The sequence below is a fragment of the Aptenodytes patagonicus genome, chromosome W, assembly GCF_965638725.1.
Source record: "Aptenodytes patagonicus chromosome W, bAptPat1.pri.cur, whole genome shotgun sequence".
Lineage (NCBI taxonomy): Eukaryota > Metazoa > Chordata > Aves > Sphenisciformes > Spheniscidae > Aptenodytes > Aptenodytes patagonicus.
In genome coordinates, this window is record NC_134981.1 from 782,161 (window position 1) to 796,641 (window position 14,481).

Sequence of the window (14,481 nt, forward strand, 5' to 3'; positions counted from 1 at the left end):
CTTCTGGAGTTCATAAAATCTCCCTTATTACTGGCTGCATTTTAGAAAATGTGATAGCTTCCAAAAGTGGTGCTGTAGTATTAAAAGGTGTGTGGAAAGTGTCTGTGAGCTAACCTCCTGCTCCCCCTGGAGAAGAGGATGTTACAGTTGAGTTCAGCGGGGCCGGGATTTTCCTAGGAATATCTAAAAGCTCACTTTATTATCCCTTTCTACCACACCCAGAGAGTTGGAAATCAATATGAAGTGTAAGATGCAAGAGAGAAAGAAGTTCCTTTCATTTTTTAATGCCAGATGTGTACAAATACTTGCTTTTAGTCCAACTTATGTATTTCAGATTGGACAAGGACTTCCATTTAATGTAACACAAAAAATTTGTATAATCTTACTGTGTATCATTTGCCATAAAGATGGAATTTCAATTAAATTTTTTTGGAAGAAATAACTGAGCTGTGTGTCTTCAGTAAAGAGCCCTTTATGATGGTATTTGATGTCCTCTCTGTTCCTTTCCTTTTCTCTGCACCAGAAAGCAAAAGCATTTGCGCGTGTACTGATTGATTTGGATCAGCAGTGAACTGTGAAGCAATGATTCCCCCCCTGACAGAGAGTTGATTCACTTTGTGCACGAGAGGTTCGAACCCTGGATGCCTCTGGAAGGAAGCACTCCAGACGTGCAGCAAACACTCCCGCTGCATGCGGGTCTCAGCCAAATCCTATTTGAATGCTCAGTCCAAGGACCCAGACTAACGTTACCTGGAGTGGGGCCTCAGCACCCACTGAGATACACTGGCCTGGTCCCGATGCGCCAAATGACTTGCTGAAGTAGCCAAGCCATGGTGGGTCAATCCTGTAGGTTTTCAGGGGAAGTAACGGCACTTCAGCCCTCTGGGCTCGCAGTCCTTCAGGGTCAAGTCGGGTATGCGCGAGGGCAGAGTTCACTAATGAAGTTCTGTGAGCAGCAGCCCTTATCTGGGTATTTATGCATGTTTTTGAAAATGGATGTCGCCAGTAGTCAAAGCTGCTTATTCTGCTCATGCAGAAGTGTCTGTATACATAACCTTCCAGCAGTTGGTACAATGTTGGATGTGATAATTTCACACTGCCTTCACCTCCATGACTTCCCACCTGGGGTAACAAACTCCAGCACCAGTTAAACTGGTCCCTTGGTGGAGATGACGGTTGCGCAGCAAGGCTTTCGCACAGGAACCCGCCTGCCTCTGACTCAGAGAGCAGTGCCTTCGTTTGTAGTTTTCTGTATAAGGGGTCAAATTCAGCCTGAGCCTTTGTTTTGAAGGCGCAGTCTGTTCCCGTGTAGATGAGCATGTTCAGGCTGGGGTGAGTTACACCTCACCCTGCCTCTTCGGCTCTGTTTGCCATGATCTCGCTAAGTATCCGGGACAATGCCAAGTGATGCTTCAGGATGTGGAAGGGGATATAAAATACACAGATGTACGTGGTGGGGTTTCCTCATGCCAAGGTCCAGCTACACGCTTGGAGGAGGTGTGGAATTGAGCATCAGTCTGCTTTCTGTGAAAACAGGGGGTTTGCGTGCTTTCTGTAAAAACAGGCTCAAGAAGATGGTGAGTAAAAGATTTGCACTAGTTTTGAATCCCACCTGTGATTGTTAATTTATTCAGTTATCTATTAACAGTCTCTAGGCAGCTTATTTCTTATGTTAAAAATTAAGTGCTTGATTGATTGTTTTCTAGAACAGTGATGAGAGTTGTATACTTAAGCTGATCCATTAGTGAGCTCTCGTTACTAGACTGTGACGGGGGAGAGAGCTGAGTGGATGGAAGATGGGAAGAATGAAGGAGAGCGGTGATTTTACTTCCTTTCTTTCCTCTGGTATTCCAGTCAGTAGCTTTGCTATTTTGCATTTGAATGGAGATTTGGCTGAGTAAGCATGGCAGAACTTAAGAAATGTCACGTTTCTTTGAATCCAAAAGAATCTCTTTAACATTGTGGAAGCATTGGCTCACTCTCCCTTTAGAAAGTTACAGTAGGGTAAAAAATTGCCAAGCATCAGTTAGTCTGTGGCAATCGCCTACCTGCTGGCTTTTACCTTCTCATTTCCCAAATGCTGTAGCAAAGAGAGAAGCTCCTCCGTGTTCAGCAGGAGTGACAGTCCCTCCACTGCTGTCGCGGCAGAGAAGCTGATTTTGGCAACTTCTCGACTTGTGGTAAATCAGCTTGTTGCTGGTTTCTGCTGAGATTTGCATGGGGAATTGTGACCTCAGGGGGAAGCCGCTCGCCCCTCTGTGCCTGCGGGTGGGCTCCACACACCTCGGTGCCCCACTGGGACCAGCGGCGAGGGCGTCTGCAGGGTGTCACTGAATGACGGGTGATGCTGCAGGTGGAGGAAGCTCAGGCTTGCAGTGCCTGCAAGGGGCTGCATGACACATTTTCCCTAAACTAATCCTGGGAAGTTACGGGATTGTCTCGGCAACGAGGTCACTTTGTATTGGATAGACGGGAGTTTAGGTTGCAGGAGGGTGAATGCTCATGTCCTCTTAACAGCAGGTAAGCTGAACTCCCTGCTACCCTACAGCAACCCCTTAGAAACGAAAACCAGCATACCCGCTGCAAGTGCATTATCAGAGTCCAGGGAAACTGCCCGTATATTTGCCAGTAACTGCAGAGGTAACATGTCCACCTGCTTTCCTGTTTTGCTGCTTTCCTCGTGGAGGGCGGGCAGACCCTGAAACTGTGGCTGACAACTGGGTCCTCACACCTTTATGCTCAGCACGGGCTGGTCGAAGGCTTAAACTGATCTGTACCTCCTGGCTGGGTCAGACTACCATCGGGGCCATCCGAGCACGTAGGGGCTGCGCTATGTCTTTCATCCTCTGCGAATAGTACTTGTCTTTTAGTGATACCACCAGTGGTGTGCTGGGCAAGTGATTTATTTATAACTTTCAAGCCCTCGCGGGCAAGTTCTGCTTTTGCACGTGGAGCACAGGGATTTGTAAATTTGGACCAGGTCTAAAATCTACCTTTTGTTTTCCTGCTGAATTTGTGCTCATCAGTAAGTGCCAGGAAAAGGTTATTTAATTTGCAGCTGTTGGCCTGGCTGAACGGCATCCTTTACGTGACTGCACGGAGATGGATCGTCTAGAGATGGATCGTCTCTGAGACACATGGCCTTTTATCCCCCCAGGCTCAGAGGTTGTGTCGGGAGCGGCTGCCCACTGACATCTGAACCCCAAAGGCCAAGAGATCACAAGGCCGTAAGGTGGGGAGAAAGCGCTAAAGGTGTCGCTGCTGTTGTCCTCGGAGGAGGGGACCGTGCCTGTGATCACATTGCTTACGAGGCAGGAAAAAGGGCCAAATGTCACGGGGATGGGGACGCCCTGCTGCATTTTGTAATGCACAGTGGAGCTGATGCCTGGCGGTGATGGGTGTTTCTCATCGGCCCCAAGGACGGCTGTGAGGGCTCATCCCTCCCAGGACCAGACCCACCGCAAAGGATGCGGAGTTCGAAGTCAAACCTCTGTCTCATTACCTTGATGTCAAAATACATTACCTACAAAGTACTAAAGAGCGACATTACCTCCTGCTGATTTATGGCAAGGTTTCCAGGGTCTCTCAGAAATGCATGTGAAGACACATTTACACTCCCTAGTGGCGAGGAAAACCTGACACAGCGGCGGAGAGCAGAAATACTCCGGTGGAGCTGAAAGCATAACCGCTGCACGTATGCTGCAGCGCCTGGAAAAAGCCATTATAAAAAGCAACCTCTCCCCAAACAGTGCTCCCAGGCCGAGACACTGGGGCACCTAATGCAGTGCCAGAAAGGCTTTGAAAGATCTCGAACCACAGAGCAGATGGATGCAGCTGCAGGGTGGATGAAACATCGGCCTCTGAGCAGCAGTGGCTGGGGCTGGGCTGCTGACGATGCTGCAGCCGGCTGGGGACCACAGGTGTCGCCGGGCTTGCACCACAAGCATGCAAACACACCTCTGGCAAAGGGGAGCCTGCCCGAGACGGTGTAATGGCAGAGCTTCATGTGAGCGCAGGATTCTGCTCAAGGTGTTCAGAATTTATGTGGGTGTTTGAGATAACTTGCTGCTGTTAATTTTGGCTGGGGTAAACAATTTGAAGTCAATACACCTACTTGAATAATTATGTCAGCATAACTTCCATCAGAAGACAGCCTGTTGCACTAAACTGCAGCACTCTGCTTCCATTAACAGAGCTAGAGCTAAACTGAAGATACTAAGTGAGATTTTGGGATTATTAAGCCTGTATGTATGGTTTAGACTAATGGTATCTCATGTTATCCTGCCAAACAATGTACTGTTTCCCAGCAGCGCAGAGGTGCCTCGTTGTGTTGGTCTGAACTGCAACTGCTACGATGGGCATAAAGCAGGCAAATGCAGAAAAATATGGCAAAAAACATGTTTCTGTGAAATCACTGGAAAAGCTCTGATGCTATGTAAGATGGGCTCAGAATATGCAGTGGGGACAGATGGGACTTAAATGTGCAGTAAATAATGTCATGATGTCCCCTGCAAATGTATTTTCTAATTGCAGCTACCAGGAATTTAACTAAGACCCGGGTTGACGCCTGCTGAATCAGTGGGGTCTTCCCATGCCAGTGGGCTACGGCCAGACCCTGAGGTGACGAGGAGCACAGTTTCAGACGATGGCAAAGGGGTGTTGCAGGTGTTGAGCTCTTCCTTTCCTTGGCTTTACGGTCAGGGTGGGGTTGGTATTGTAGTAAATAAACCACAAGCTCTGTAGTTTTGAGCTTTGTTTAGAGTCAGTGTATTTGTATGCTCTCCCTCTGACATGGATGCTCATATGGAAGAAAAACGCTACTTTCACGAAAAGGAAAAAAAGGAGAACACTGCTGCCTGACAGCGCATCCCCGGGCTTTTGCTGTCTATCTTCTCTGGCAAGCTCTGTTGACTTCATCACGATCTCTGTTATGGCCAGGTCCCTTCAAAAGACGGCCTGAAGCAGCTGTGTACGGGAACACGTTTTCCATATTCCACATTTCTTCAGGAAAATGCCCCACATTTGGCACGGAGGCAGTATGTTGTGCAAATGCCCTGCTCCAGGCTAGTTCCTTCCCAGTGCTCCCAGCACTGATGCCTCCTTGCCTGGTAACTGGTGGAAGCTGAAAAGCTTGCCTGCAGAACATCGAGGTCTGTCAGTGGATTACTGGAAATTGAGGGGGATCTTGACGTGAGCCTGCTTAGTGCTACAGCGATCTTCTCTGATGGATGAAGTATGCATTAATCCACTGCGTTTCGCCTGGGAGATGCTTTGCTGACAGCGTGGTGTGAACACCGAATAGGCACCCAGCAGTGGGAACCAGGAGCAGACAGCAGGAAGGTGATGTGAATTGTAACTTCTGGAAGGATCATCAATGCTTAATAGAAATCCGTGATGCCAACTGATGCAAGAGCAATGCTGCAGTCAGCTCAGTTCAGCGCTAGGACGTACAATATGCTGTGGAGGTGAGAAGACAAAGCAGATTTGGGGCTGAGGGATGGAGAAAAGACTGGTGTATGCAGAGCTGAATGAGAGGTGTCCCTGGGGAGGCTTTGGGAGCTTACACAGGAGTGGTGGGCACCAGAATGGCATAGCAGCCATTGCAAACCACCCCAAATCCAACCGAACAGCTGAGTTGGCACTGCAGGATTTGTGATTCATAGTTAAGTTGCTACAACTGTTCTCACGGAGAGGACTGTCGGTCCTTTCGTCGGCAGAACAAAGTCTTGGAATAATTTATTGCTCATCAGGCACCCAGTAGCCCAAAACGGCTTGAAAGGGGGATTGCAGCTTCTCAGCCAAGTAAGTGCAAAAAGGCTGTGCTCCTTCAAAGGGTGCCTGGCAGAGCTGTGGGAGAGCTGCAGCTTCTGCCCAACGTCCCAGCACAGAGCCCAAATGTCCCAGTGCTACAGAGAGAGAAACAGTAGGAAGGACCCTGGAGAAAGGAGCTTTTCCTTGAATTCTGCACTGAGAAAACAGCCAGCTGCCATGGAATGACTTGGAGGTTTGGACACTGGGTTTGGTGTAAGTTGACGTTTGTGCGTGAGGTGCTAGAGGGTGCAAGAAGTACCTTAATGGCTGCTGGCACTTTAAATCTTTTTAAAATGTCTGCGTATATGTGAAGGTGTCTGGGGACAAACTTAAGATTCGCCTGGCCGTGCGTCTGCACGGTGAGTCAGGGAGTGTGCGCACACAGTTCGTACTCCTAAAAGTGCTAGGAAGCAAAGCCTTACAGAGCGACCCATGCTACGTGAACCGGCCCCGTTCCCTTCAGTGCGGCTGCCCAGGAGCCCTGGCAGCGCTGGCCCTTCTGTGCGGCCCAAGGACCTGTGGCACAGCCAGCCCCTTTCCTTGCTGCCACTGCCAGCAGCCTGGGCCACCCCGTGGGGGACAGGGTGGATGCGCTGCTGGGGGGTTGGTTTTTCTCCCGGGATGATGGGGAGGGAGGTATAATGCAGAATCCAGAGCCCTCAGTCATTCTTTTCCTGTCATTTTTAAGGATGATCCATAACGTGTGAACATCACCCGCAATCCAGGCCTAATTACGTTTCTCAAGTGAGCGCGTTGCATTTTCAAGGAAGTCTTAAACGAGCACTTAAGCTGTAATGCTCCTGAGTGCAGCGCTGCGGGTTCCAGGGGTGGCTCTGCATCCTGCGGGCTGTGCTGGGCTCCTCGCAGCCAACTCCCACAAGCACTTTTATCACAGAGTTATTAGGCCATTATGGTCTACGATTGTCTTTTACTGCCTTTGATTTCTCCTGTTGTCAGGCGTGAGGAAAGTGATGTGTAATATGATCCAAAGTGTTCTTGTTTGTTTTAATCTACTGTTTTAATATATTATGGCTTCCTGCCATTATGCCTTTCTGAGATGGACCCTGGAGTCACTCACAGAGGTTTTATATGTGCAGAAGCTGAAAGGCGTTTTTCCAGTGGGTAGGCAGATCTAATCTTATTTTTTTTTGTCCTCTGTGTGTGTGCGTGCATTGACGCTGGTTGTTTCCACCTAAGCATCAACAATCCTGCTGCGGTGTCCCACCACCACGCTGCCTATCACAAATGTTTTTTCCTCCTGGTTGTTTTGCTTAAGCAGCTCTGTGCCACATGTGCTAAAAAAAAAAATATCAGTGGTATTGCACGATCCTCCGCTGTTTTCCCCCAAAAGAAAGCCAGTTGCCTTATAATGACACTTTGTAATGGGGTGCAGCTTTCCCTACCCTCTGGCTTCCAGGCCTTTCCCCCAGGCTTCCCTACAAGGCTTCAAACCGGGGCTGAGTGTTTGGATCAAAGAAGATGGTAATGCTGTAAGTTAAAACCCTCGTTGCCAGCACTTCATCTGCAGTCAGGAGGGACCCGTGCCACGATCACCGCGGGGTCCGGCGCAGCGGATCGTTACTGTCAAGTTCAGCCTGACGGATGTGCTGCCGTCCCTGCCGCTGCTGTGCGCCAGCCTGCCCGAGGAGGAGGAGGAGAGCGTGGCACCCGCTCCTTCGGGCTGGGCTGTGCTGCCAGGGGCAGCTGGGGGTGAACGTTTCAGGGAGCACCCCAGGCTCCCTGCCACACACTGTGGAGCCCAGCTGGGGAGGCCAGGCCAGCTGGTGCCCCTGCTCCCAGGGGTGTCCCTGCATCCCCACGATGTAAGTGCCGTGTTTTGGTGGGCTTTTTTTAACATTGGTGACAAAACTGAGGGTTTTTTTTTTTTAAGGTGTTTTAACCTGGAATGATCATGTGAGCCCCAGCAGCATTAAGAAGCAGCAAGTCGCGGGGAATTGACAGGAATGAGCTGCTCCGACAGGGAAGCTGATCCCCTCATCACAGGATGCAAAGTCTGGTGTGGACCAGAGTGCAGATGTCATGACCCGGCACTGGGAAAAGCCACAAAAGGAGAGAGCGGCAATTCTTGTCTCAGGAGGCTTCCAGCTGCTGCCAGCCGGCGGAGGGGAATGGGAGCAGTGGCGGAGGGGAATGGGGACGGTGGTGGAAGGGAGTGGGAGAGGTGCAGCTGGGAGATGGAAGCATCCGCTGCAGCTCCTGCACTCCCTGCCCTTGGGTTGTCAGGAAGAGTCGGAGGAGGGCATGCAAAGAAACACACCACAGCTGTTGAACGCCCTTTTGGGTTCATACTGGTGTGTTTTGCAGGCCCAAATGTGACTCAAACATAAGCCGATAAACTGAGGTGGGTGAAGAAGAGTCTGACATAGGTGGTGCGGGTCCCCCAGTGCCGTGCAGGGTACAGCTGGTGCCGTGGGTGCACTGCCATAGCTGCCATGTGTGGGCAGGAGCTTCTGCCGGGACAACGGGAGGATCCAGAGCATCGAATCCTCCTCAGGTTCCTCAGCTGCGCGCGATCGCTTCTCCGTCCCCTGGAAGTGCACGTTGCTGTGTGCACGGGGCCCTGGCCGCAGCTGCTCATGGGTTGTGCTGAGGATGCTCTGGCAAGTCTGCCAGGAGCCGGGTTGGATCAGCTGCCCCCGTTTGACGGGTTGGTGGGTAATGCCCAGTGTTCGCAGCACCACTCACTGCCGTGGCACAGCCTAATACCCACCAAGGCCAGTGGCTTCAGTGTCAGCGCAATTGGGCACCAGCAGAGCTGAAGGCGTCCCTTCGCCCTGGGGGATTTTCTGCAGTTAAAGCATTTGCAGGAGAAGCTGAACAGTGTGCCGTACCGATACAACATTGCAGCCCAGCTGAAATCCTGCCACACACCCAGGTCATCCTTCAGCTTTTTGTCAGATTAATGAAATGGTCCTGTTTCCTTCTTCCAGATGTGCCCGCTGCTAAGTGCCTGGAAAATGCATTCCTGGGGGACTGATCCCGCAAGTGAAATGATCTACTGTGGGCCGCATTAGTCTCAGTGTCGTCGCTTTTATCCTTTTGCTGTTAAAGTGTTTTTATCCTTCCAGTGGTCAGCTACCCTCCCGGCCCTTCCCCGGAACCAGCAGCCGTCCCGGCGGCACTCCCTCCCGTGGTCCTCACCGCCGCCTTCTCCTGGAGGAGACCCCTCTGCCGGGGCGGTTTGCTACCTATGGCAGGAGCCCAGAGCTCTGCACTGGGAGGGGGCTCGGGATAACGCACCTAACCCAGCTTGTTCCTTCTTGCTCTCACCGCAGAGCCTGAGCACCAGGATCTGGTTTGGGTCAAAGCCAAATCTGAGTGGGTGGGCTCCTTTCCCCGGGTGCATGGGGACCGCAGGTTTAGGGTGAGGCTGCATTGTCACTTCCATTGCCCCTGTATGTGGACCAGCCGGCTGTAGCTGTGTGAGGGGAGCGTGGGGCAGGGTGCTCAGAGAGATGCTCGGCCCCATGCCTGGTGGGTGTGTGAGCTGGCGGGAGCATGGGGTGTGGGGGGGGCTTGGTTCCTTCCCCTTCCTCGGGAGTCCCCACCGCACCCCGCGCCAGAGGGCGAAGGTGGAAAGGAGACTTGAACGGCAACGTTCTGGGCTCTTTGACACAAAATGCTGAAGAGGCAGGTCTGCTTTTATTTGCACCGGTAGCCACTCAGCAAAGTTAAATGAAGCAGCCTAAATGTAATTAATGGCAGAATTTGGCTCAGTGTCGAGAGAGGGATATGAAAAGGATGAGCATGAAAACGAATTCTTCTGTGGTTTTATTAACCCCAAGGTTAAAAATCAGTGTTAAGGTTAGATTCAAGATAAAACCCACGGTGCCTTTTTACCAGTGACGGTGCTGCAGCCCTCCCAACGGCCCTGTGTGCGGCACACGGTGCTCGCCCGGGGATGGGACACGGCCGTTCCCAGGAGGGCTGCACAGTCCCTCCCGCCCGCCCGTGCCCCCCCAGGGCCCTACGCCTGGGTCCCCTGGGGTGGCCGACCGACAGTCCCTGCCAGTGGGCAGAGAGAGGAATGGCATCTGGAGTGACTCTTCTGACGCTGTCAAAAGGTTAAGGAAGGAAAGGGCCTTTTTAATGGGAATTTTTTTTTTTTTAAGAGATAAACATAGGAAAGTGGTTTTCCTTGTTCATTTAATCTTGCATTTGATCTACTTATGATGAGATTACTCAAGGAGAAAAAAACAAAAAAGACTTGCCCATAGCTGGAATAAAATGAATGAATGAATGAATGCAAACCTGCTACATTCTCCTTGCCCTGAAATTTCAGCTCGAGGAACCTCCTGTCTTCTCTGGTAGTGCTGCTTCAGGGAATGAGAGTGTGATAATTTACTTAATTTTATGGTAAATTAAGATGCAGTGCATCATGTAATTCCATGATTTACATAAATATAAGGTGATTTCTTCTTTAACAAACATCTTCACTGCTGTAATGTACACAGCGAGTTACCACCAACTGAACCAATTTTTGGAATTTTCTTGGGAAAACCAGAGGCCATTGGGAAAGGAAAAGGATAAAGAAGCTGAGGTTGATGACCTCTGTCTTTGCTGGTCCCTCCTTCAGCTGGTTTGCCCTGGGTAGCGGCGCGGGCCCCTCTGGGAGTGATGTCAGTGACTATTGCTGAAGGATGGGTGGTTCCTCAGATGAGTTACACTCTCTGAACAGGACCTGATGCATCCTGGCCAGGCTGAGAGAGGATTTTGCACACAAGTAATTAAGCTCTGTTTATAAATGCAGTTGTTCCTGCCTGTCCCACCTGCGAGACCCAAACCCAACACCCTCCCCCAAACCAGTGCTGAGACTAAAACGCCTGGGGAAAACAGCGGGAGCATGTGGGTCCTGCACCCAGGTACTGGCACAGCAGAGGAAAGATGGGCCACATTCCCGTTGCTTCCCCTCCGAAGCACTGCCAGTGCTGTCACCCCCTGTCCCGGGGGGCCAAGACCCTTTCAATGGGAAGAAGGATGCTCGGCAGGCAGCAGTGCTCATCCCATTTTCTTCTCTTGCTCTCAGCCTCTAGAGCAAAGCTGTATCATTACCCACCGCTCAGGAGCTGTGGCGTTACCAGATGTGAACACAGTGCTCTCTTTCATTTTCAGCAACCTGCATAATTATAGGATTTTTCTTTACAAAAGACCTTGGATACTCCCGTGCCAGAGCCCCAAGTCCCTGTTGTGCAAAGACCCCTGAGCAGTGGCACTGAAGTCAATGCGTATGCATTGTACCACGCATGACAAACAGGAGAAAAGGTTAATGCACTGGTAAGTCTGTATGAGAGGAGACCTGGGAGAGGTTTGCAAAACGCTCCGCTTGAGAAATCATCTGCGGGATAATGAAGTTGCTTCTCTCCATCCTCTGGTTTGTCCCTATTCCATTATAATCATAGAATCATAGAATGGTTTGGGTTGGAAGGGACCTTAAAGATCATCTAGTTCCAACCCCCCTGCCATGGGCAGGGACACCTTCCACTAGACCAGGTTGCTCAAAGCCCCGTCCAACCTGGCCTCGAACACTTCCAGGGATGGGGCATCCACAGCTTCTCTGGGCAGCCTGTGCCAGTGCCTCACCACCCTCATAGTGAAGAATTTCTTCCTTACATCTAATCTAAATCTACCCTCTTCCAGTTTAAAGCCATCACCCCTTGTCCTATCACTACATGCCCTTGGAAAAAGCCCCTCTCCAGCTTTCCTGTAGGCCCCTTCAGGTACTGGAAGGCTGCTGTAAGGTCTCTGGCACTACCTGCATGAGCGGTGTTCGTAGAAGAATGTGTCAGATCTTTTTTCAGGTACATTTTGCTCATACTTGGCCAGATCCTACATGCAATGTAGCATTTTTGGGCTGTGGTCCTGCATTAGTCTGACTGTGCTCGGCTCTGCTTTACCCCTGACAGTGGTAACAGCCCGCACCTGCGCTGGGGGCCTGAGCAGCAAAGCTCTGCTCCACCCCATGGTGCAGGATCAGGCTGTGGAGAGCAGCCAGACACTAAGAAGGCACCCGGAAAAAAAAAAAACCCAGTAACTTTTCATCGCACAAGGAAGCAAAAGCATTGTTTTCCTCCTTTATTGAACTTTGGCAAATAATATGTGTGTGTGTGTTTTACATCAATAGCTATAAATAAAAATTTGAAAGCAATGTAATACTTGTCATTAAGATAAAGGACATCTATTGGCACAAATCATTGAGTAAAAACCCTTTAATGATAAAATAACATTCACTCTTTAGCTACTTTATTTGTCTGAAAAACTCAGCTTACACTCAGTTCAACATACCACCTTCCACAAAGTTAAAAAATGACATAAAATGACATAATAAAATATACCTTAAATTTCATAATACAAGTACCTTGGCAAATTTTAGCAAGCTGGACCATCTACTGTTGGCCACAGTAGTGAACATTGTCATTGTCTCACATACCCCTTGTTGCCTTTGGACTGAAAAATGCAGGTGAACTCAGCGTGTAGGTATTACAACAACTGCGTGTCATCTGAGTAGTGTCTGGGATCTGCTAGCATGAGTTGAGTCTGCCAAAACAAATATCGAGTCTGCTTATTGCGGAAGAACATATAAAGCTTTCTGGAAGATTAAACACTATTACAATCATTAACTGTCTTACAAAAAAACCCCTATTTAAAATTCTTGTATCCATTACTGTCTTTGGCAGATAAATAAGAAAAAAAAATAAACAGACTATATTACAAAGCTTTCATTATCACAATCTACTGTATAAGGCCAAATAAAAATATGTTTCTTTGCACTAATGAAAGCACATCTCTAATATATCCTTAATGACAGACAATATAAACACTCTACCAACGTTACTTCAGATGCCTCGTTAGAAGACTGCGACTTTCGTACTCCTATTCCCCAAGTGGCACTCTTCTACGCAGAGTAAAGTGTATTTAGTAGTTGATTTGGCTTTATGTCCAGTACGATCAGTGAGTCAGGGTTACATTAAGGGTCTGAAACTGGACCTGGATATAAAAGACAATCAATTTGCCGGTCCGCTAGCGGTACTGTAAAACTGGGGGGTCTTGAGCGTGGAACCGGTTTAGGACACGAGGGAATAAATCAAAGGGGGTGTAAAACATTTTAGGAAATCTGAACCCAGAGCGGAGGGTGGTGAGTGACGGGGCTGCCAGAGCCGGTGCTTGTGCTGCCTCCCGGCAGGAGCGCGGCAGCGGGGGGACCGGCTGGGCTGCACAGGCAGGAGCGACGCAAGGGGTCTGGCTGCGCTGCCCGGACTGACGCCCCGTGGCAGGCTTGTCCGTCGCGACAGGCGACGTGGCTGGGAGAGCACCGCTGACCCCGAACTCGGCTGTGTCCGGCCGAGCGCCTGCCTCGTCGCAACACGCGAGATGATGGGCCTGGGCAGGAGGCACAGATGGGGCAAGGGGTGCAGCTGAGGCTCCCGAGCACGCCCACCATGGCCGGTCCCCCGTGCCATGCCCGCGGGTCTGCCATAAAGCCAAAGTAACTCCTGTTCCTGGGAAAAAACGCACAGTTGGCTCCGTTTTGAGCAAGACGTGTATTTTCAAGTGACTGACTGACGAATCAAATTGGCTAGGAAAAAGCTGCTAATTGGCCAAACTTTTCCTCTAATAAAAACCTAATTTAACTGGAATTCAATTGGCGTCTGTGTTTAAAACACGGATAGATGAGAACTGATCTAAATATCAGTTCTTATCAGTACTTAATCGTATGAGGCAAAACTGTGCATGTTTTCACAGCTTAAATGTATACACAACTGCGCCACAACTGCTAACAGATAACAGGCTCCATGCATAAATAAATACCATCAAACCAAAAGACCTATTTTCAAATTCAAAAAAAGAAGTTGCCATTAAGAACCACGATGCATCACACTGCTAAGGTTTTGCCTCATGCATAAAAATGGTAGCGCTGATTGGCAGTTGCTAATTATAATACTACACCGTCACACAGAACAAATAGCTGTTCAGACCAAGTAGCACAAATGTAGAAAATAATATTTTTTTTCTTTTTTTTTCAACAGAGCAAATTAACACAGATTGTTTCTTCAGCAAAATATGAAACTGTAAACTTTGGGCTCATTCTGCAACTTTTCCCCAATCCATAATAAACAAAAAAAACCCAACGGGAAGAAAGACTGACGTACATTTTTAAGCGCACCTTTTCCGTCTATTACAAAAGCACAACCTAAAACGTATAAAGCTTTTTCTTTTTTAAATCACAGTTACCAAAAAGAAACAGTGAATAATTTATTACATACGCTATAATAACATTACTCTAAACAACTATTCTCTATGAGGTATATCTGAGAAAATTCGGTAAGGGATTGCACGGTCTGCGTTGCCAACATGCCCAGTTTTATATTAAAGCTTTGGAACCATGAAGAAATAGAGAAGGATAAGGATAAGGATAAGGATAAGGATAAGGATAAGGATAAGGATAAGGATAAGGATAAGGATAAGGATAAGGAGAGGGAGAGGGAGAGGGAGAGGGAGAAAGAAGGAGGAGAAGGAGAAGGAGAAGGAGGAGAGGAGGCAGGAGAGGAGCCTTTGGTATTATTAGGAGTTTTGTTCTTTGCAGGGCTGCATTGCAAAGCACCACAGTACAAAAAGCCCACCAGGTACGATTCGGCGGCCCAGTTGAAGCTG